Below are 22,697 nucleotides of genomic sequence, written 5' to 3'. Positions count from 1 at the left end.
GTACCTTATATTAGAGCCTAGAATGGAATTCCTGATCGCTTGAAAATCAATCAGTTTAAAACCAAACCCTAAAATGAATTTTAAGATATGGAAGCTTAAATAGAATTTTAGACATTCAAAATGCATTTGATATTTTGGTACTTCCTATTGTATATTTTTTCACAATACGAAAAAGGATAGTAATTTGAATGGCATTTTAATAACTATTCAATCTGAAGGCCAAAAAGATGGAGATCAGACAGCCAATATAACTAATGATTAGACTGTTTTTTTTAAAAAAATGGTAATCACAAAGAAATCTGGTGTGCATAATTACAAATATCAATCCCTATCTCTGTTCTCACCTATCTGGTAATGTACGCAACATTTTTAAGTTGCTATTTCCATCAAGATGGAAATTAAAACACGGATAAGCAGACCAGATAAAGAGACCAGCATTTTCAATGTGGTTTAGGAAATCAAACTCAAATCTTGGGTCCTAGAAAATCCAGATAATCTGCACGTGCTCAGAGGCAGAATGGACCAGGTAATCCCATAGTGAAACTCCCAGTGAAAAATGGACCATTTGAGTGTAGGAAGCATCATTTACATAATGACAGAGAAAACGATTTAAATGCAAATAGCCTGGTAATATGGTTGGGAAATCTGCAGTCACTCCAAGCAGCCTGGTGGGATGTAAAGACAAGGGTGGGTAAACAAGTACATACCCTTATTGGAGAATCCTTTTATCATACGTGTGGATTTCTGCAAGCCACAAATCTGCAGCTTTCTCCTTCCAAAAATGCTACAATGTTTATATTATTGCAAAGGCAAAAATCTATCTATACAGTAGATGGTTTTAAAGATTCACCAAAAGCAAGAATGAATGTGTTTATTTATGAGACCACTGAGCTTTTAGTGTAATTGCAGGTACTCTGGAAATATGGAATGTAAACACTTGCTATCTTGCCCTGTTGCTCCTCCTCTAAAAAAGTGATCATGAGGTCATGCATAATAGTGGAGTGATTAAATTAACTCGAGCTCAGCATTTTTTCAATCATTTTGTGTGTATATCAATTTCTAACTAGTAGCACTTTCAGGTTGAAGGAAACCCATGAGGAAAGATTTCAATCTTATACGTGCAAACGATTTACCTAGGAAATGTATATGGCCGCCCATCTTAGGCAAATAATTCAGCGTAGCAAAAATAACAATTTTATATAGCAAAAAGCAATTTTAAAAATAATAAAAAGGAATTTTTAAAAGTATAGTTAAAATAGACATGATAAATTCAGAATATAAAAATGGAGGCTTCTGCACAAGGTGTGTGAAGGAATATAAAAATGGAGGCTTCTGCACAAGGTGTGTGGTGTTTTTCAAATACCTGTTTTAGCTTTTCCGATGCACCGGCTATGTAAGGAATGGCCAGGTTCCTGACTCTGAATCTCAGCTGTGTCTGCCGTACTTGTACTCTTTCAACCCACTAACACACTGAGACAGAGGTTTGTCCACCCTAAAGGCTTGTCCACCCTAAAGATCTGGCACCAAAACATAAGAAGAGTAATGTGGTGTGCAACAAGGAGTGTTCAGAGCTCTGTACTGGAGAAACTAAGCAGACTTTACACAAAAGGTGGCCCTGCACAGGAGAAGCAACACAACAGGACCAGAATCAATAGTAAGCCTTCATTTAAAAGAAAAGGGACACTATTTTGAAGACAATAATATTCACATGTTGGATAGGGAAGATAGATGGTTTGAGAGAGGAGTAGAGGAATCCATTTACGCCAAAATGGAAAATACTTTTCTCAATAAAGGTCAAGGCCTCAGACACAACCTGTCCCCCATTTTTTATGCTGTTGTTTCATCAGTCCCCAGGAAGATTAAGACCATTTCACAGATTCATCAGGAAGGCCACACTTAGCAATCCACCTGTAGAAAGTTAGCACCCAACCCTCTCCTAGAAAACATCCTAGGAAATATTAAAAAGGCAGAATATTTCCCCTAAAAAGAGTAGAAACTCAGAAGCAGAAGCTCACCCCCACTTTTGTTAATTGGTGGGCCATTAAGGCCTAGGCCAGAGTATTCTAGATACTAAAGGCCTCTTCCCATCTTACCACCTGGCCTGGGAAGATTGCATCAGCCAGCACTCAGGTGAAGCTAGGTGGTCCAGACAAAGCCTACAAAGTTAGCTAAGACCCTCACCCCTGTGAGTCTGACAGCCAACGGGATACATTTTTTGCACAGGAATAGGAAACACTAAGGTAAGGTCCAACATAGGTTATATAACTAAGGGACTTTCAGCATCTCAGTCCTTTCCTCCCCTTCTTTCTTCCTGTCCAACATTAAACCTTCTTTCCAAGCAACTTCCATGAATCCGATGTCTTTCCCCCCACTTGGAACTGAACCCAGAAGAATATTTCTTCCAACACACCAAGGGTAGGGCTGTCAAACTCCCAGCCCATGGGATGGATGCGTCACATGCTGGTCACACCCACCCCCAGTTTAGTGAAGGGAAAAAATTCCTGATCACGTGACACCGCCATTATGACATGAGTTTGACACACCTAACCTAGAGTAAAGGATTTAGGAGATGGAACTTGACATCCCAATGACTTTCTGCCTACTCATTAGTAAGGAGCCTATCCAGGTTAAGAGACAAATGAAACCTTCCTGATATATATGAGGTCCAGAGGTGGTATTCAGTGAGTTCTGACCAGTTCTGGAGAACCGGTAGCGGAAATTTTGAGTAGTTTGGAGAACTGGCAAATACAATCTCTGGCTGGAGATTTTACAGTATCCTTCCCCTGCCACGCCTACCAAGCCATGCCCACATAACCAGTAGTAATTTTTTTTGAATCCCACCACTGATGAGGTCCCTCTAATAAACTTGCTCAGACTGTAGAAGCTACTTGGATAAGCAGCGAAATGTTTTGAACCAACATGAAAAGAAATCCAGTTGCCACAACTTCCAGACAACTGTAGCTGAATGACTGAGAATCTTCACTGACAAAGCTTCACACTCTTCATTTTCACTGTGCCAACTGATTAGGAGTAGAACAAGAAATAATGAAACTGTCAGCTCCACATATGAAGGTTCAATTTAACTAATTTATTGCTAAAAGACCATGCACAAGAATCTTTCCAATGAATGGTCAGGACCTAGTTTGAGTTAGATACGGGTCAATGGCAATCAAGGGGGTGGGGTCAGACTTTGTTTGTGACTATGTAGTGATTCTAGGATGATCCCTCTTTTCACCCCTCCCCCTGGCTCTGCCAGTCCTTCTCCTACAGGAACAAAATCCAAGCACCCCACCTCCATTCTTGTATAAGAAAATCATATAAGACTTCATTAAACTAAAGAACATTTACACAGTCATTTCTCAGTGAGGATCTTCGGTTTATGTCCTGTTAACTGTTGCATTGATAACAAGCGATTATTGTTATTGATTAATATTAATAGCAATTGTGGTACCTATGCATAAAAGATCATTAAGAAGGACAAGGGCTTTTTATTGTGTTACTAGGCAACAGGTTTCCAAAAACATGCCAGGCAGTTTTGCTGTCTTCCTGGTTTCAGTCATATTAAAAGAAGCTGCCCATTTACTCAATTAAGAGCATGCTGCAACGGATCCATCATTACTGACATTTCATCTAGTACAGTAAATAGCTGGTAGTCATCTATTCATTTTAAATATAACTAAGGGAGTCCCCATAATGTTTGAGAAAACTATAAATTATCAAGCAAAATAATTTCCCTCCTCCCTGAAATTCTATAATAGGTAGCTTTCATTTTGGATTTTATTCTCCTTTTTTAGCAAAAGCTGGTTGTTTTCAGGTTCTTTTAGAAATGTATTCCAAAATGTTAAAGCTGGATGCAGTGAAGGAAAAAATGACTCAATGGACAAAACCAATACCACTTTTTATTTTGTCAAAGCTTTAGGAAATGGAGAAGGCTGACTAAAGTACCTTCTCGAATGAAGTCTCCTTTGAGTCAGCTTAACTCCTCGTAATTTCACATATGCATCCATGTAGTTTACTTGGTAACATGCAGATATGTTTGCCAGTGCCTTCCTCTGTATTTTTGTTTTTGTTTGGACTTTTCAGTCTGGCCCTGATAGTTTCCTGGTGAACTTCCATCCAAGCAGAAATCAGATCAGATGGTGCTAAACTTTTTCAGATCAGGCAAAATCAGCTCTGTTGCTGCCAATAAAAAGGAATCCTTTAGCATACGGGTTGAAAATGGATGAGCAAAACCATTTTTCCTTGGAGCACAAAGAAATTTGGGCCAAGAGCAAAGAGAATGAAGGTAAGCCATAAATAAGGCCTTTCTGACAACACATCCGTTTAAACTGGATTTTTGTGTGTTTCTGCTCTAAAGTTTGCCTGCTGATGCGGTGTTGTCTAATCTAAGCAGAACCCAATGTGCAATAGATATCAAAAAGACCTTGAAATATATACAATGAAAGCCTGTTATGTATGTTGTTCATCTTAAAAATATATTTCCTTCACACATACAGTGCCCTTGAAAGCAGGAGCCTTCTGCTTCAAGCACATGTAATTTTCTTTGAGAAAATAAGATCTGCTAACCCTTCCAGCTGTAATAGTAGTGATACTCTCATAACCATAATACGATTTCTTTGTAACATAACAAATATGTTACAAAAGGAAGTCCAAGTCTTATCCGTCACATTTCTTATGGTGCATAATTATGTACAGAACATGTAATATATAGAGGACTTGTGTGTTTTTTGTTTGTTTGCCTAGGCTCAAGGATTATCTCAGATTGGTACAAAAATATGTGACACTTGCAAGTTTGCTAAGGAAAATAAGCTCCATTTGCAGAGTGGAGGTGCCATAGTACATTGAGGAATAAGTCAGATGGAGGTTTCTAAGGTTGCATGTAGCCTCTTATTGGAGGTCACAGTTCATCCTGAAATTCTTCTCAATTAAGCACATCTTCATGATGTGGATTAATGTGTTGGAGTCTGTCTACCTGTACCAAGTAACCTTGTACAAAGCACACTCATAGCATTATTGGTATAAAGGAGGAACATAATTTTTTTAAGGGGTGGGGGGAAGCCTTTCCAAATCAAAATAAGGTTGAAAATTTCTCCCTCAAATAATTTACTAAGGTCTAGAAAGGGTGATCAAATGTGAGGCATTCCCTTTTTGTGCTACCAATAAAAGAGAACATTGGTAGCTCAGGGTTGAAATGAGGTCTCAGTGCACTAAAAATGTTACTTAGTTTGGTAAGGAAACATCTGCAAAAAACAACCAAGCTCAGAGAGCACCAAGGACCTCTCATTTCCCTTTCCCCGCTATAAAGGGTGTTGAAAAAACATGCAGTAGGTGGCTGATGGACTAAACAAATGATGTGGCTGATTCGTCCGCTCTTGCTTTCTGAGTCCGCATCAGCCTCATTTGGATATTCTGATGTATTGCCGCAATCTTGCTATATCCTTGTAACCATGGCAATGCTGATGGGCCCAACAGGCCTGAAATCATGCACATGGTTGCCTTCAAGACCTGGGTTGGCTAGCTTGATGTGAGAAGCCAAACCAGAGCGAGCCTGCTGATGAAAAATGGAAAGAGGAGTGGACAACTGTGGTGTTTGGTGCCTGCTCCTCCTAAGAGCCAGATAGTATGGTGTGCGTACTGCAGGGAGATAATTTGTTTTCACTTTGCTTCTGTGAAGTCTGCTTCTCCTACTGCTGTACCTTCTGCCCAAACCACACAGTCAGCCACACGAGATAAGATAAAACAGAACAATGCATTCTTATGTTGAATGGAAGCACGAGGATTAAATACACAGGAAGTCACAACTCCAAGGTAAAATGATTACATAAAAACCACATTAGGAATGATTAATACTTAATTGACTGATTAGTAAATTTCCCAAAGAGATGAAATGTGGTGGTGACTTCAATTCCTGCTGAACAATGGAAGACTGCCTTTTGTATTTTGAGCTTAATAATACTACTGGCACAAATTTATATCCTCAACCTCCCACACCTCCCAACCTCAACAATTACGTACAGCAAAAAAAAAAAAAACCCTCAAGCAAACAAAACATATTTAAATCATTCTAATGTTTATGGTTTCTATGTTATCACTGAAGAACTAAATTAGATTCTTGACAATTCTGTTTTGCCCATCTAGGCGCATGGCTTCATAAGGGCAAGAAAAGTAAAAAAAAAGCAATAGTAATAGCACTAGACTTATATACCACTTCACAGTGCTCTATAGCCCTCTCTAAGCAGTTTACAGAGTCAGCATGTTGACCCCAACAATCTGGGTCCTCATTTTACCCACCTTGGAAAGATGGAAGTCCGAGTGAAATCTGAGCCGATGAGACTTGAACCGCAGAACTGCTGGCAGCTGGCAGTCAGCAGAAGTAGCCTGAAGGACTGCAATCTAACCACTGAGCCACCATGGCTCATGATGGAAGAATTTAATCTCTTTAATCTCTGTGTGTATTCACACACACACACACACACACACACACACACACACACACACACACACACACACAGCATATGCTGTTATGCACAGTATTGGGCTTTTGGTAAAGCTTCAAAAACTAATTCTATCATCACAGAATTATTTATTTATATTTAAAATCCAGTATTGCCTTGCCATGGTTTTGAATTGCTTGGGGGCCCATTAACAATGAGACTGTCTTCCATGTCATTTATGGTCATTCTGCAATTTCCAGAATCCCTAGTTGGTTGGCCTTCAGAAATCTCCATTCTGGTTGCAAGTCCCAACACATTTTGAAGAATGCAAAGTTGGGGAAAGGATGATATAACTAAGTGGTATCTGGAGAAATCTACTCAGTCTTTTGTCCTGGTGGAAGAAATCATTTCCTGAGTGCATATCCACCTGCCTCCAACTGTATCTCACTGTCATCCCACAGCTGAGGACAGTTTAAGGTTCTAGGCTCTGAAGATGGTGTGTTCCCTAAAATCCCATGTTAAAATGCTATACTTTGTGCAGGCAATATATACAGAAACATAGGCATGAGGGAAACTGCCTCAAGTGATGTGCTTCATGTGACAATCTTTTGGTTTCAACTGATCTGCTGATTTCCTGTGAGATTACCCACATCAGTCTGGTCCCTGATCTCTTGACCTACCCTTCTGTCCTCTTGGCAGCAAGGGAGATTAAACATTAGCTTCTGTGACCATTATATATATACTGTACATAACAGTATTTAAATGTATTGGCCAACTGGTAGAAAGTAGGAAACATGCAAAATAGAAAGCCTTGAAACTAACCATCCTGTGCCTGCCTTAATGTATATAATTTGGGATGTAATTGAAAGGAATCAGTTCTTATACTTTTGTAGTCTGCTTGGCAAAGAATTCCTTTGGAATTCCTCTGCTCACATTATGCTTTAAGAGTAATAGTTGCCACACTAGCCTCAATGGCTAAACCTTTTTTTCCTAAGGAGTATGTATCTACTGGCTGTATGCTGGCAACCACTGGATGCCAACCATGAGATGAAAAATCCCCAACTCTTTGCTCCCAATTAGTGGTCAACAAGGAGTGATGTAGTGGTCAAGGCACTCAACTAGAAACTGGAAGATTATGATTTCTAGCTCTGCCTGTGCCTTCTCAGAGACTTCTCCAGGCAGTTGCCAGGAGTCAGTATTGATTCAACCAACCCACATCAAACAAACAAATAAGTAAATAGTTGAGGCATTTATGTGTGGTGGTTAACTTATCAGACTAGAAACAGGGAGACTGTGAGCTCTAGTCCTGCCTTTGGCACAAAGCCAGTTGGATGACTTTGGAGTCATTACTTTCTCTCAACTTAGGAAAATGGCAAACTACTTCTGAAATCTTGCCAACAAAAGTGTAGAGACCTGTCCAGGCAGTTACTAAGAGTCATGACCGACTCAAAGGTGAGAATGAATGAATGAATGAATGGTAGAGGAAGTGGTCAAGAGATTGAAGAGTCAAATGGCTGGCCTATGATTTCAAAGAATTAGAGATAAGCATTTCATGTGCTGAATAACATTAGGTAGAACTGGAATTTTGACCAAGAGTTTGAATCACGGCCCTTAGAAGATTGTACACTAAAACTTTATGGACAACAACACAGCCCCTTTCCTCATAAGGGCAGATTGCAGATAGATTTAGGACAACATGATATCCTGCTGGGTTCAAGATTCGAGGGTGGGGCGAGTATGGCAAAACCACTGAATGTAGCCTATGAATCTTTCCTAGTCCAACCCAGAGGTGCCAGGGATTAAAACAGGGCTCTTTTATAGGCAGAGTGTTTAATCACTTAGTGCTTAATCACTAAACCAATTCATTCCCCAAAACATAATTTGGCCTTACTGCTTTTTCAAAGTGATTTCTACCAGCAAGAAAAGTTGTCTGCATATGCTAAAGCCTATTTTGCTTTTTAGTCTGTGTTTTAAAAATATGCCTGCTTTTGCTGTTCTGCATGTGCTCAAGGATAGAGTGTTCAAGTATTTTGTGGAATGAAATGTTGATAGTTCTGTATGCCACTGTAAATCAAACCCAGTCAGAATCAACAGATTTAGAGTTGTCCTTTATTCGCAGAGTGCAATCACTGTTTGTACTGTGAACCCTTTGCATCTTGTGATTCTCTTTGCGGAGAAAAGAGCTTTGCAAAGCCTATCTTTCAGGATGACTGGAATGAGGAAGGACTGCTTAATGATATACGTAACCCAGCATGTGATTGCTAACTTGCTACAACAATTACCTTCCTTTATAAAGATAGATGGGGATTGCTCCTGAAGAGGAAGATCATAATAACAGAGCTCAACATTCTTGTGTTGTTTATATATATACTGATTACAGTTTTATTGGTAGTTACTTAGGATATGGGAGCAAAAGACATCACGAGGTTACCATAATTATAGATGTCTATCTGCTCTTTAATATACTTGGACTTCTTACAGTAAAAAGAATGTTTGAGAATGCATCTATTCCCACCCACCCACATTATGTCATCTTATTTTTAGTACCATCTAAATAAGAAATTTCCCCTTGATGGAAAAGAGGACTGGTCAGCTTTTCATACTTCAGGAATTTAATTAGGCTGTGTTAACAATGTTGATAAAACCTGGATATGAGAGGAACAAAAGTGAATGGCCTTCTTAATGTTATGCCAATTTGCAAAAATAAGGGTGAAGAACATAAACAAATACATTCGTTCCTGATTCTTTCATGAGGATCAAATAAGGAACAAATGCGAATGCTTTCTCCTGTTGAGAAATCAGTTGTATTCTGTCACTTGGTGTGGCCCTCAAAAAAATAATAATTATATTGCACTAAATTCTTCAAAAAAAAAATGGAGTCATTTTGGAATTAATCATCAGTTAATATTCTTCTTTGCTGAGAATACTTCGTAATGTATGCCTGAATCAGAAAACCTACTTTCTGTAACCATACATTAATAATAAGCAGAATGGAACAAAGATGAAACAGATGAAACAACATTTTCTTACACTGCACATTTCATTACACTGCATAGACTATCTACAGCTGTAAGTGTACTACATGAATGTTTGTTTAAGTACCATTTCTATTGTTCATTCACTGCTGCTGGTACAACTGAGTTAATCAGTAAAACCAGGGTCTGTGTCTCTGTCTCTAAGCCAAGAGATGGTAAATTTCCTCCCTAACCAGCAAGCTCACTTGGAGAAATCAAAGAGGAGAGGAAAAGGGAAGGCAGTGAATTGCTCCTTTGCAGGTAAGGCAATTCCGGCAGACGCTAGAAACAACTCACATGGGTGCTGAATAGTCAGATAGTTTTGGGAGGGGCCCAAACCATTTTATCTCTCTCTCTCTCTCTCTCTCTCTCTCTCTCTCTCTCTCTCTCACACACACACACACACACACACACACACACACCTGTCTGATATGCTGCAGCAAATCAACAAGTGGAACAGTGGCAGGAAGGAATGCTGATGTTTTTGAGGCTGAAGGATTCAGATGACAGGGTTGCTTTTACGCTTGGCATTAGCAGAGAAGACAGAGTATAAAACACTTAGTCATTGGGTGAAATGAGGCTTGGATGGAATTTAAGTCCTAAAATGTGTTTTAGGGTTATAAATAATATTAGCTTTCTGTATTTGCTATTGTTAAGTTACTAGTTTATGACTCTTGAACTCTTACAAGAAGCCTCAGTTTTCAGGAAGATATTTTGGGTACTGCGAAAGGAAGACATTTTTTTAAAAAAATATAATTGACTGGAAGCAGAAGGATCACCCTGTTGGCTGAGTCCCAACATTAATTTATCATAAATGGTTTTGAAGGCAGACCATAGTATGACTTTGAACAACAGGTCACCATAACATCTAGTGTTTTGTTCCCCTTTTTTCCGCAAAGAAAGCAGAATGTGCGTCCCCTTCTTGTAGCTTGCCAATATTATTCATTTAAGTTGGGGAAATGTACTATGTCAAACTATTCATTTCCCACATTATATAAGGAGTGAAATGGAATTGGACAATTTGATAATACCCCTTTGTTCAGTTCCATGTCTACTTGTAGGATTCCATCAAGCCCCATATAATAAACAGGCATTTGTGAACTAGATTCCAAATTCTACACTGCACTGTTGCTGCCTGTTTAGTTCCTCATTTTCTTCTCATATTTCTCAGCAGGTTGCATGCTGAGAATGCCTGTGGTTTAATTCTTTGAACTATGGCCTGGAGTGTTTGGCGAGAGATTGTGATGTATGGAATAGTGAGGCAGAGTTGACCGCATACACATTCAATGGCCTAATGAGGTCTGATTTTTGGAGATAGCCTAAACTGTTTTGCAACCATTTTTGTCTTCTTGTCTTTGTTCCACCTGCACAGCTGAGTAGACACTTGTTACCCTGTGTTAATTTGTAGTTTAATAATTCCTTTGGATTAGAAACCTGCCTTTCCATTCCACTCATTCTGCTCTTTGTTTGCAAAATAACTGCAGATTTGCTCAACAGTGATCGGTGCAGGGAAGAGAGCCAAAGCTTACTGTAAATGATACACAAACTCTTCCCAACATAAAGGTCAGCTAGCAACTCCCACTTCTTCTCCTCTTCCTTCTGTTACTCAACATTTCTTCTGCCCATTTAAATATAAGAAGAGAATGAATGTGAGAATGGTGGTCAGGAGGAGTGAATGACTCATGTAAATGTAAACACAGCTTACTGTATTAAGAGAGTTGGTTGAAAGAGTTTTGGATAATAATGAGAGAACAAAATAAATTCAAAAGAGTAGGTTGAATTTGAGGACCCTGCTCCCATGTCTCCCATATTCAGGTTTGAGAAGAGTGACATCTAGCCTGTGCAGTGTGCCTTTCCATGAAATAGGTATTTGTGTTTAGACACACCCAATAGGACAGCCATCCTTTTTCTGAGGATCCCCATGACACTTTATCACATTCTAAAAGTGTTGATAAACTCCAAATCATGATGTGTACACATGTCTCAAATAATTAAACAATGTAGAATAAAGGAGCACTTAGAAAAAGTGGTGACGTAATCAATTTTAAAGAATGGGACATTCATACATGTGGGATAAGACTAATAAAAGCGATTAGTCATTCTGTCTATATATTACCTTCAGTACTACAGATAGTCCTCAATTCTCATCCACGCTGCCTCAAGAGTCCAGGAATAGGTTAAGCTCCTCCTTCTGGCATCATAGAGCTGAGTGTGCCACTATAAAAAACCAGCCTCTGGCTGGCCCACCCATCTTTTGGCTCAGCTTCTTGTCTGAGAGCATAGTCTCTGGAAGAAGTGCTTTTAAACAGCTAAAGGAAAAGTTTGAACTCAAAGAGACAGCAATAAATTTAAAATCCAACTCCCGGGGATCCGGTAGAGCTCTGTCTCCAGGAGAGGAGGGATCCACTCTCCTGCAGCGCCGAGGCTTTGGCCCTGCTACACAAGCACTGCGGACGCAGGGAACATTTGGAGGAACCTCCCACGCAGCCCCACTTATCGCAACCTTGTTGATGCTGCCGCCGGCCAAGCCGCTTTACAGCTGACTCTGGAACTTAGTTCCTGCCGCTTCCCAGCTGTTCCAGCTTAATTCGATCACTCGGGGCCTGATAAGAGCCCAAGGAGAAGACGGTGGCTAGGCCATACCAGGGCCACCCCACATGGTGGGCAGCCATTTTAGAATTGCTGAGTGGCCATTTTGTTTTGGGGGAAAGTGCTTCCCCAAGGCCTCACAGTCTCCTGACTCGCCTGGCCTAGGCAACGGGCAGCACCTATGTGGGGGAAGCTCACAGCACCCTTGGTGTCTGCTCTGTTAGCCAGATGAAGAGGGAAGCCCCCCCAACCTGGCCCCAAAGGACTGGAAGACTCAAAAGACTCCCAAGCCCCTTTGAGGAGAAAGAAAAGACAAAGAGGCCTTTCTGCTAACAGAAAGAGAGGCTGCTGCAAAAATCAGAGCCAAAGCCCTAGCCCCCAGAAAGACTTCAAAATTGGAGCTTCGGGCTGAGAAGAGAAGGCATGCGGTACTTGAGGAACAATTTGCAAAAGGCTCAGATTTAGGCCCAGATTCAACATGCTTCTCACTCTGGGGAGGTGCACGTTAGCCTTGAAGTTTCTTCCAAGGGGGGTGAATCTGCTCACAGTCCCTGTTAGCGTGGTCCCTAGAGAGAGTGGAGGAAGAACAGTTTCCCCAGGACCTAAGCAGATCAGGGCCTTCCTCTAGACAGGCTACCTGCCCTTCCTTCCTCAGTGATCAGGGGGCTCAAGGGGGTCATAGGCCTAGGCCTGAAGAAACCTACATCCCCACAGCTGCAGGCCTACATCCTGAGGAGAATAGGCCCAAGGACCTTAGGGAAATGGTCTCTGCAGCCATAAGGCAGGGCCTAGCAGAAGGATTTAAACAATTCCTTCACCCATAAGGGGAAGGTATGTCCTTGTTACATCAGGATTTTCCTCAAGGGGTCCCCCACTCTCACAAGGGTGTTCCCAGACAGCAGTTCTGTTTCCAGTCCTTCCATTCAGAGTGGGGGGAGGAAGAAGAGGAAGACTATTCCAAGGCCTCTGACCATAGTTGCTCTACTCATTCTGAGAAAGAGGAAGGAGAACTCATAGACCCCAATATGTCTGCGGAAGGGGACTTTAGAGTTGATCAGCCTCCCTCAGCAGGGGTTTTCAGGTCTTTCTTATTCAAGCCTCTGTTACACAAGGCTTCGGTTACTGCACAGCTAAGCCCTGAGGAGGTGGCCCCAGAAACACAAGCTACCATATCTGGCCACACTGATTCGTTATTCTCCAAGCCAGTGGTGCATACGGAGGTCCTCCCCTCCCCACTGAATTTCCTTGATCTAGTGAAGGAACAGTGCACCTCTCCAGGGGTGGGGCCTCACCCATCTGCTCACCACAGATGATTCTATAACATGGGCCCATCCCTGGCCAATGCCCTACTGGTACCTTTGGTGGATGCTCCCGTGGTGGCATTGTTTCTTTCTCAGGCATCCCCACCAAACCAGAGGATATGCTCAAGGCAGAGGACAAACGGTCTGAGCAAACCCTCAAGCGCACTCACCAGGCAGCAGCTTGGGTGATTAGAGCATCAATGGCAGCCTTGTTTTTTACAAGATCTTCACTGACCTAGCTTCACCACCTTCAGGAGGGGCTCCTGGTCACCGAATTCAGAGCACACCAAAATCTCAATAAGACAATTGTGGCGGTGGAGTTTATGGCAGATGCCACTCTGTGCTCGGCCAAGTCTGCTTCCAGGGCCATAGCTTCTTCAGTGGTGGCCAGGCAGATATTTTGGCTACGCAACTGACAATCCGACTCCCACTGTAAATGGAAGTTGGCATTGGCTCCATATATAAACAATAAGCTACTTGGCGATATCCTTGTTACCATACTTGACAGAGACCAAGGACAAGAAGAAGGTCCTCTCTTTGGCAGGGAAAAGGTCCGAGTATTGCCCCTTGTCTTTCAGACCCCAAACCAGCTCTCGGTTCTAGAGGTCAGAGGTCCTTTCCTGCATCCTGAAGCTTCTGGCAGGCAGCGACAGTCCCCCAGTAAATGGCCCTTTCGAGGGGGAGGAGGTCGTTAATTATGATTCTCGAAATGAGTGCCCCATCTCCCCCCCATCAGAGGACATTTGGCTTTCTTCACCTCCAGATGGGAGGAGTCTACATCAGACTCATGGGTTCTTGAGACGGTGAGGTTGGGCCTCCAACTGGAGTTTCTCTCCCCACCTCCATGATGGTTTGTTCCTTACTCCAGGGACTGCTCTAAGTGGGCCCTTACAGAATCGGCAATCCAACATCTCGTTGACATACGAGTTGTTCAACTGGTTTCTGAGGATCAATGAGAGCAAGCCTTCTATTCTTGCCTCTTCGCAATCACAAAAGCCTCTGGGGGTTGGCGAGCCATCTTGGACCTTAAATTCTTAAACAAATTTATACCATACAGGCGTTTTAAGATGCAGACTTGCATTCTATCCTTGAGAGTATTTGAGAGGGCGACCTCCTCTCCTCCATAGACCTCACAGAGGCTTATCTCCACATTCCTATTTGGTCTCATCATTGCCAGTTTCTCCATTTTTGTTATCAGAATGACCATTTCCATTATCAGGCTTTACCCTTCAGTTTCTCATCAGCCCCAAGGGTCTTCGCGAAAGTCTTGGCAGCTTTGGCAGCTTTACTTTGCACCATACGGGTGAGGGTACAGTGCTACCCGGACAACATATACATCCATTCACAGTTGACCCACTTGGAGCTCCCAGGCATGGAGACAGGCCCATGGGACAATCCCAATGCAGGAGATCATCTTTCCCAGGATCTGGGACAGTAGAGACAATGGGACAGTGTTCTGACGCCAAATCTGACTGATGCCACTCAGTCCGGGGAGAGGAACATCTCACAAAGTGATGTATTTTATAATTGCCCCAAGGTGAAGCAACCTGAACGGTGACTTTTCCTTAGGTTGATCAAAGGTGACTTTTCCTTAGGTTGATCAAGAACACGTGGTCTCTTAGGCTCTGCAATGTGATGTGAAGGTCGCGATGGAGTGCCTGGGCTCCGTGTGTACTCTATGCCTTTCCTCCTCTTCCCATTATTCTAGCTGTAATTTGGAAGTTGTTGGAGGAAAAGGTGGAGCTAATTTTCCTGGTGCCCCAGTGGCCCAGGAGACCCTGGTTTGCAGATCTAGTGAACCTGTCTGTGGCCCAGCTATGGAAGATCCCAGCATCCAAGATCTCCCTGCATCAGGGAGTATTACTTCACCCGAACCACCCCAGTGGTTCAGCTTAACCATTTGGCACTTGAGCAGCAATTTATGAGGGCTTCCAACTTTCCTGAAAGGGTAATCGACACACACCATTCAAGCTTCCTGAAAGCTGTCTACTTTGCGCATTTATGATGTGACTTGGAGGGTATTCCACTCCTGGTGCATTCCTTTGGCAAGAGATCCCTCTTCTCCTTCTGTGCAGAGGTGCTAATGTTCCTACAAGATGGCTTAGAAAAGGGACTGGCCCGTAACACGCTTTGCCACCAGGTAACGGCTCTCTCCCCTCTTCTACCCTGGGAGGCATATGCTTCTTCGTCCCATCACCCTTCAGTGCGTAGGTTCCTAAGGGGGGCATCTAACCTTTGACCCCCTGTTGTACATAGATTTCACACTTGGGATTTACCTAAAGTGTTACAAGCTCTAATGAGGCCCCCTTTTGAGCCCCTCAGATCTGTATCTCTACAAATGCTATCCCTCCAGGTAGCATTTTTAATGGCCATTACCTCTGCCAGGAGAGTGTCTGAATTAGCAGCACTGGTATGATCGGACCTGTGTCTTTTCCATCCAAACAGGGTAGTTCTTAGGTTAGACCCCATGTTTGTCCCTAAGATAAACATGTGGTTTCATCGGGTGCAAGATGTTGTGTTGCCAGACTTTTGCCCCAGATCACAACACAAATTGGAACACAGGTGGCATACGCTGGATGTGAGGTGGGCCCTTCAGATTTACATCAAACGGACAGCGGCCTTTCGAAAATCTGAAGCCACGTTTGTGTCATTCCATCCCTCTACACTGGGGAACAAGGTGACTGCATTGACAATTGGTAGGTGGATTAGAGCTTGTATATCCAAGGTGCACCAAACTTTGTCCATGCCAGTCCCCAGACATGTCACGGCCCACTCCACTAGGAGTGCGGCTACTTCGGCTGCCTGGTCTACTCAAGCATTGCTGGAGGAGATCTGCAGAACGGCTACCCAGGCTTTGCCATCGTTTATGCGGCATTATCGCCTGGATTCATTTGCTTCAGCCCAGGCATCATTTGGTCGGAGGGTGCTTCAACAGGTGGTTCCTCAGTCAGAGTGACTGAACCAGATGTTGGCCCTCCCATGGACATGCAGGCTTTGGTATGTCCCATTCCTGGACTCTTGAAGCAGCATGGATGAGAATGAACATTGGTATAATTACCTGAGAATGCCCTTTCTATCTACGCTGCAAGAGAGTCCAGCCCCACCCTAAACATCTGGTTATGACGGTTGGGGAGAGGTGAATTTAATTTCTTGTTTATCTTCCAGAGACACATTACGTCTGTCAAGTATCCTCACTTAAAAGATGGGTGGGCCAGCCAGAGGCTGGCTTTTTATAGTGGCAGACTCAGCTCTATGATGTCAGAAGGAGAAGCTTAACCCATTCCTGGACTCTCTTGCAGCGTAGATAGAAAGGGCATTCTCAAGTAATTATACCAACGACCATTTATGACTATCCCTAGCTTAGCTTAGCTATGGATAGGAGCCATGATGGCATAGTGGTTAGAATGTATTATTGCAAGCTGCCCATAGTCTAGAGTTTGATTCTCATTGGCTCAAGGTTGACTCAGCCTTCCATCCTTCCGAGGTCAGTAAAATGAGGACACAGATTGTTGGGGGCTGACTCTGTAAACTGCTTAGAGAGGACTACGAAGTGGTATATAAGTACTATTGCTATTGCTATGGATGCACTTACCAACAGCCACTTAATGAACCAATTTTGAAGTTACAATAGCCACCCATGCCTCACAGTCATGTCACTGCATTTTGGGTCTTTGGCAACTGGTTCACATCTGCAGTGTTCCCTGGTGACATGAACTGCAATTTGTGATATTTTTTGCTGCTTTTCAGCTACTATTTCCAGTTAGGGTAAAATTCATTCACTTAATGATGGCATCATTCATTTAGTGACCACCACGTTCACTTAATGACTATAGCATTTGCTTAATGACTTTCACAAAAATGTCATAAAATAGAGTCCAGTCTGCTTAATAACGACAATGACTTACAACTGTAATGTCAAACTCACTTATGGTCTCAAGTCAATGATTACTTGTAATGAGCATATTGGTTGGTGAGGAATAATGTAGGAGCTTGTCAACTTTCCAAAGAAATCTAGTTTACCACCATGGAAGACCACAGGAATAAATTGGTCTAATCAGCAGGGGTCATGTAGGTATAATTTCTACCTTAAGAACAAGGATAGCTAGTGAATGCTTATATATAGTGCATGGACACATATAACTTAAGCAGCTATATGTTTAGTAAATGGCTTATAGCCATTCTACTTAGTAATGAAGCAAAAAAGGAGAGGCCTGAACTCCTGTACTGCTAAAAACTCTGCTTTTGGCATCTATCCCACCAATTTCTTTATCCTCCTTTGGGCAGGGAAAAGGGCCTGAATTCTGACAATACTGAAAGCCTCTTCTTGAGCGTTTGACTTCATTTGCTGCACCAGAGAGACAAATATCTATCCAAAAGCCACTCGCTGTCTCAGGGCCAAAAAAGCAGAGGTGAAATCAAGGGCAGGTGTTCTTGGCAGAAGTACAAGATCATCTATCCTGGAGGGCCAAGGGATGAAAATGAGAAAACATTGGAGAAGGTGAGTGTTTTGGGACCCTGAATATTGATGATTCTTGGGTTTATGTGCAATTTTAAGTCTTAAGTCTATGTCTGCATCATGGTGGCTCACAGGGTTAGGATGGTGGCCCGCATTTGAGACCCGGATGCCGCTGTGCAATGGGGCGAGCTTCCGTCATTTGCTCCAGCTCCTGCTGACCCAGCAGTTTGAAAGAGGGTGACTACAAGTAGTTACCATATTTTTCCATGTATAAGATGCTAATTTTTCTTTAAAATATTTACTTGAAAATGGAGGAGTGTCTTATACACAGGAGGCCAAGAGGAGAAGGCGTGGCCCATCCCCTTCTTCCAGCTTTGCTGAATGAGCCTCTACCTTATATGCAGCTCTATCGTTCCACTCTATTGTAGTTTTACATTGCCACTCTAGGTTTCATCTCTATTGTTTCTTGATGCATTTCCTGTTCTTGTATTAGTCACTTGTATTATAATAAGATGGCTTCTGCACAGTGATGGCTTGTAGTGTGCTTAATTACTCTACATGAAACTTGTGGGTGTCCTGTACATGTGGGCATCTTATTGATGAAAAAATACGGTAGATCGGTACCACTTTGGTGGGCAACCTAGTGGAGGAGCCCCCAAACTGGCATCCCGGGGGCAACAGTGATGTCACTGGCTAATCCTCGGAGCTTCCGACATGAGAGTGAATGAGCAAGTCTGTGTTAGGGCGTGGAGTATATAGTCTTCAGATTTCCTGCCTCAAAATGGCAGGACAATATTCTGGTGGTTTGATAGTATAGGTAGTCCTTGACTTACAACCATTCATTTAGTGACAATGTTACGACAGAAAAAAGTGACTTGTGGATCGGTTTTCACACTTACGATCATTGTACCATCCCCATGGTCACGTGACCAAAATTCAGAAGTTTGGCAACTGGTATGTAGTTATGATGGATGCAGAATCCTGGAATCGTGAACATTTTTGTGACCTAACGAGCAAAGTCAATGGAGAAGTCAGGTTCATTTAATAACAACTGCAGTAATTAACAACTGTGGCAAGAAAGGTTGTAAAATGGAACAAAACTCACTTAATGAATATCTTGCTTAGCCACAGAAATGTTGGAAATGTGGTCATATGTCTAGGACAATCTCTATGTTCAAAAGGGGTTCCAGAGATCAGGAAAAAGAAAGACCTATGAGAGCGACATTTAGACTCTGAGTTACTTAGCTGTCTTTCTTTCCCCATAATCCCTTTCCTGCTTAGGTCTTAGCAGCAGGTGTTTCTAATCTCAGGCTTATTTGGGGAGAAAATGGATGGAAAGGGACTGGAAGAATTGGACAGGAAAATTTTAAGCACTACATTCGCTTGGTTTTCTTCTATAAATGGCCTTTTGTACTAGATTTGCAGATATTTGAGTGTCCTACTTGCTTTTGTGTGTAGATTTAGCCAAGTTTTGTCAGTGAATAATTGTTCCAGCCAGTTAAATGTATACTGGATTTCTTTTATTTTTCCATTATTGCTGTTAGCTACTTGTGGTAAGTGGAATACACAGCAAGCTCAGTTCACATTTAAAAAACTCATTGCAAAACTGATAAGGAACATATCTTCTGCTTTTAAGAAAACAGTCCACAATTGCCACCCAAAGGTCATCATTAAATGTGTTTCCTTGTAAACAAATATCCAGGATCAACAATTGAAATCTCTCCTCTACCTCTTTTCAGGAAATAGAACTTACCATTCTTGGTTTACAGCATAATAAAAATGAACAAGCATGTCCTGGAAGATACCCTGACCTTTGACTTCAGTGTGTCATGTAGCAGAGGTTGAACAAACCAAAAGCATTTAATTGTTTTGTTCTGTGTCACAGTGCAGTCACGTCTATAATATGGTCCTAAGTACGTTTACTTAGAATAAAGCACACTTGAGTTCAATGTTATTTATTCTGCAATAAGTAAGTTGAGAATTGCTACTTTAATTATTTTACTTTTCTATTCAGTCTGTCAAAACCATCCCAACTTTTGTCTACCAAAGCTTAGCAGTTGTTACCATGGTGTCTTTATGTCACTGGGGTAACCTTTGGGGAAGAACATTTGAAAAGTGCATTACTTCCCACATAATACATTGAATTACAAAGACAGAAACGATTTCTTGTTTCTATTTCAAATTCATAAAGAAAGAAAAAAATTCACAGTAAGACTTTACTTGGACTGTATCATTTTGGCTTATAGGTAGGGGGTATTGTTTGTGCTCAGCCTAGGAAGGGGAGCCACCTACAAACCCATCCAGCAGGGTCATCTGAGAGACAGCTACTGGTTTTAAATGGGACTAGGTGATCAAAGTGCCACCTCTTTTTAACACACATAACTTGTTTGCATCCACCATTTTGAAGCCACTGTCCATTGCTGCAGATGTTCCATATATTTGCATGTAGATCCCATAATCCCTTTCCCCCCTGGTCTTTGAACTTCCCTTTGATAACTATTGCCAAAATAGCAATAATTACAAAGAGTTTAGAGTAGACCTCATTTTCTTTGTCACTGATTGTAACCTGCTTTGAAGGAAGGAGAACCACTCTAGAATAGAGTATCACTTCAAACTACCTAGGTTGGTCCAGAAAGTACCATAGTTGATGACGTTGAAAACTGCTTGGGAATTAAGCTGCTGGCCAGGATAGATTCACTGCCCCCCCCCCATCCCAAGCTCACTAGAGGTCATTGACAAATGCGATCAATGCCACCACAGTGCTAATGCCAGGTTTGAATTCTGACTGAAAAGAATCCAGATAATTCATTTTTTTTCCCTTTGGAACTGGAGATTGGGAACATTGTCAAAAAGTTTTATTAAAAAGGGAGGATTGATCCTGGATTAAAAACAGTCCAGCTCTGTTGAATGGAGTGAAGATATCTTGTACAAAGGCAGCAGCACTCCATCCCTCAATGAAATATTTACCACCACAAGTGGTAGGTAGGAGGCCTTCTTGGAGGCCTTTACTGCCAGGAGTAATAAAGATCTAAAATGCAGGTGGCCAAATCTATAACACTAAGAATTCTGACTGCTTCGTCAGAGTTCGACAACAGGATCAAACTCTCCCCAGATAACTAAAGGCTATACTTTAGTCAACCCTGTAGAAGTTGTGCAGCCAAAGTGCAACTCTGAGTGAATCCAATTGATTTTATCTGACAAATGCCTAGACTGATCATCACAATGAGTCTGCAAGTGTTCCCCTACTCATCCTAAGAGAGCAAGTTACCTTAAACAGGCCTGATGGTCAGCATTCTTCAGACACAATAACAGCACGGAAATAATTTCATTTTGCCATCCTTATTGTCACAGGTTATTCCTTAAGAAAGTCTCTTACCCATGCTAATAAAATAATAAATCAAACTAATAAAATCAAGCTTCAGTAACACTATTAAAGCTATTAAATGGTGTCCCAGAAACAGATTTCAGCCAGCAAATGCCCTTCTGAATAGTTCAGTTACAAGGTCTCCCTGAAGCTTAGGGACAAAGGTAGCATCGAGTGCTTTGTAGGAAGGCTATTTTAAAAGATTGGCACTATCATTGGAGAAACAGCCACTTCTCTATCTCATTCTGCAATATATGGAACCTAAATTTTAAGCAAAGGAAAATTTAAGATTATTTCTCTGAAACCTACATGGTTAAATGTAGAAACTTGACCAGGAGTCAACCAGAGTTGGCTGAAAGATTAATGACCATATAAATGTTTTAATTAAATAAATAAAATTAAGAAATAAAATCTTTAAGCCTAGATAATATTCTGGATGTTGGGTTTGGAAATTTGGAAGGTGTATGTATAATTCAGGATATTTGTTCTGACCCAGCTGGTCAAGGCAAGTCAGATCTCTAGAGAGTTCTTTATTTCTCTCAACAAATGATCCAGAAAATGGCCCTCCAATGACCAGTCAGGCTCCAGCTCCACGCTACCCTGAAGGCAGCCAACCTCAGTCCCTAAACAACAGCCACTTCAGTATAAATAAAGTCCATGGAGTAGGTGCCTGATCATGGGGCAAGGTCCAGTGTTCCAAGTCCAGTCCATAAGGCAGAGTCCAGGCACAAGACAATGGCAAAAAAAAAAAAGCTCCAAGGCAAGAATCAAAGGCCAAATGCAGTCCACAAGAGAAGGGCAAGGTCCAAGACTAAAGGTGAAGAGCAATCTTTGAAGCAAGGCAAGGTAAGGCAAACCGCAACAGGCACCAGTCGAAGCCGGAGGAGTGTAATCCAAAGCAAACAATTGTTCCTGGCAAAGACTAACTTCCCATGACTTCTCCTTAAATTACCCCATTCCAGGTGTTCCTTGTGAGGTGGGGTGGGGTGACCTCCTCCCTTGCAGCCCTTCTTTATGCTTGCCTACCGTCTGCTCCCCTTGCCCTTGGATCAAGTGGAGGAGATATGCTGCCTATCAACACCATTGCTTGTCAGCAGCTGATCCTCCCCTGTATCTGTGCAGGGAGGCAACTCTCTGTCTGGTCTAACACCTCCTCCAATACCTGAGGGCCAGAGGTCATATTCAGCAGGTTCTGACCAGTTCTGGAGAACCAGTAGTGGAAATTTTGAGTAGTTCAGAGAACTGGCAAATACCACCTCTGACTGGCCCCATCTATTCTCTGCCTCCCGAGTCCCCAGCTGATTGACTGGGTCTTCTTTTGTTGCCCTGCACAGGAGAACGGAACTGGAAAGCAGGTTAGTGGGGTGGGGAGGGAATGGAGATTTTGCAGTATCCTTCCCCTGCTATGCCCACTAAGCCACGCCCACCAAACCAATAGTAAGAAATTTTGAATCCCACCACTGGGCCCAGGACAGCACTGTACTAGTGCCATCCCTGTCAGACGGTCCCAGTTTCAACCCCTTCTTCTCCTCCGAACTG

General features: G+C 42.2%; 1 long non-coding RNA gene across 1 annotated transcript; it reads left to right on the top strand.

Annotated features, from left to right (window-relative positions):
- The first annotated feature begins 9,609 nt into the window (after positions 1-9,609).
- LOC113433493 (uncharacterized) lies at positions 9,610-19,727 on the top strand. Its single transcript, XR_015741434.1, has 3 exons — positions 9,610-9,709; positions 17,623-17,836; positions 19,534-19,727. It is a non-coding gene; the product is annotated as an uncharacterized LOC113433493 (long non-coding RNA).
- Positions 19,728-22,697: the final 2,970 nt, after the last annotated feature.

The sequence above is a fragment of the Pseudonaja textilis genome, chromosome 2 (assembly GCF_049901715.1).
Source record: "Pseudonaja textilis isolate UNSWEBS1 chromosome 2, rPseTex1.2, whole genome shotgun sequence".
In the NCBI taxonomy this organism is placed as follows: Eukaryota; Metazoa; Chordata; class Lepidosauria; order Squamata; family Elapidae; genus Pseudonaja; species Pseudonaja textilis.
The sequence above is the reverse complement of the archived record's forward strand: the minus strand, read 5'-3'. Positions and strand labels throughout refer to the sequence as shown.